The sequence below is a fragment of the Sander vitreus genome, chromosome 20, assembly GCF_031162955.1.
Source record: "Sander vitreus isolate 19-12246 chromosome 20, sanVit1, whole genome shotgun sequence".
NCBI lineage: Eukaryota > Metazoa > Chordata > Actinopteri > Perciformes > Percidae > Sander > Sander vitreus.
The window spans coordinates 27713667-27716166 of record NC_135874.1 but is presented as its reverse complement, the minus strand read 5'-3'; positions in this window follow the sequence as shown (position 1 = coordinate 27716166).

The window sequence follows — 2500 nt, the reverse complement described above, 5'->3', positions numbered from 1 at the left end:
TGGACAATCAATCCACGGCCCAACACACACAGTAATAGAGTCCCCCGGGACGCGAGCAAGTCTACAGTTGCTAGCTGTAAATTGACCCGTCTGTTAATTACTGTTATCTCTCCCACAGGCCCTCTCTCACACACACACACACACACACATACACACACACACACACACACACACACACACACACACACACACACACACACACACACACACACACCTTCATCCAGAGTAATAATTAGGGCTTTAAACCTCCTCAGGTCAATGGCGGAGTCACTGAAGCAGACAGATAATCAGTCTGTAGTCAGAAGGAAATGTCAGAATACAGCTGCAAGAAATAAATATTAAGTATGAAAGAGCCAGGCTGCTGACAGCTTTAACAAACTACAACTTGAGCATGATTTGTTTGTGTATTATATATTCATTCACACACTCACAGTCAACTAAACACGAGAGAAACAACACCATCATATAAATACAGAATACAAACAGAGTACACAAGTGTACAAATACTCTCCAAAAGCCCTGCATTCATAGTTAACCCTTTGAGTCAATGTATTTTCGGAAGCGCTTTTGCATCTGTCACTTTCTTCTACGTTTTTGGCACTTTGTTGATGTTTCGGTGCCTATTTTTGACGTTTGTGGCACTTTTTGATGCTTTTTTTTTTTACATATTTCTGGCGTTTTTGGAGCTTTGTCGTAATAATCATAACTCGTTGTTCCCTTTTAGTCACGTTTAGACACAAAAACACTTGGAAACTGATTCCAGGGGCCTGTTGCACAAAACCAGGATAAGGGATTAACCCGGGATATTCAGGTTATCCTGGATGAATTTTGACTTGGTTGCACAAAAGCAGGTTGGATTAAACCCAGCCAAGTAACCATGGAGATTTATTCTTTGCAGCTAGCCTGCTCCAGAGCAGGCTAACAGCCGGGCTAACAGCCAGGCTAATAACAGCCAGGCTAACAGCCAGGCTAATAACAGCCAGGCTAACAGCCAGGCTAATAACAGCCAGGCTAATAACAGCCAGGCTAATAACAGCCAGGCTAACAGCCAGGCTAACAGCCGGGCTAACAGCCAGGCTAATAACAGCCAGGCTAACAGCCAGGCTAATAACAGCCAGGCTAACAGCCAGGCTAATAACAGCCAGGCTAATAACAGCCAGGCTAATAACAGCCAGGCTAATAACAGCCAGGCTAATAACAGCCAGGCTAACAGCCAGGCTAACAGCCAGGCTAATAACAGCCAGGCTAACAGCCAGGCTAACAGCCAGGCTAATAACAGCCAGGCTAATAACAGCCAGGCTAATAACAGCCAGGCTAACAGCCAGGCTAACAGCCAGGCTAATAACAGCCAGGCTATACAGCCAGGCTAATAACAGCCAGGCAAATAACAGCCAGGCTAACAGCCAGGCTAATAACAGCCAGGCTAACAGCCAGGCTAATAACAGCCAGGCTAACAGCCAGGCTAACAGCCAGGCTAATAACAGCCAGGCTAACAGCCAGGCTAACAGCCAGGCTAATAACAGCCAGGCTAAGATTAATCCTGGAGTCTGATGTGTTAAATCAGCTGCTGCTCTGATCCGAAATAAACGTGTTTAACAGTTATTCCGTTGTCTTCTGAATGTGTTCATATGGTGCTTCACCTTCTCATCCTGACATAGCGTCACCTTTTCATCCTGACATAGCGTCACCTTTTCATCCTGACATAGCTTCACCTTCTCATCCTGACATAGCGTCACCTTCTCATCCTGACATAGCGTCACCTTCTCATCCTGACTGGCATAGCGTCACCTTCTCATCCTGACATAGCGTCACCTTTTCATCCTGACATAGCGTCACCTTCTCATCCTGACATAGCTTCACCTTCTCATCCTGACATAGCTTCACCTTCTCATCCTGACATAGCGTCACCTTCTCATCCTGGCTGGCATAGCGTCACCTTTTCATCCTGACATAGCTTCACCTTCTCATCCTGACATAGCGTCACCTTCTCATCCTGACATAGCTTCACCTTTCTCATCCTGACATAGCTTCACCTTTCTCATCGTGGCTGACATAGCTTCACCTTCTCCTCCAGACATAGCTTCACCTTCTCCTCCTGACATAGCTTCACCTTTCTCATCCTGACATAGCGTCACCTTTCTCATCGTGGCTGACATAGCTTCACCTTCTCATCCTGACATAGCTTCACCTTTCTCATCCTGACATAGCTTCACCTTTCTCATCGTGGCTGACATAGCTTCACCTTCTCCTCCTGACATAGCTTCACCTTCTCATCCTGACATAGCTTCACCTTCTCCTCCTGACATAGCTTCACCTTTCTCATCCTGACATAGCTTCACCCTTTCTCATCGTGGCTGACATAGCTTCACCCTTCTCCTCCTGACATAGCTTCACCCTTCTCATCCTGACATAGCTTCACCCTTTCTCATCCTGACATAGCTTCACCCTTTCTCATCGTGACTGACATAGCTTCACCCTTCTCCTCCTGACATAGCTTCAC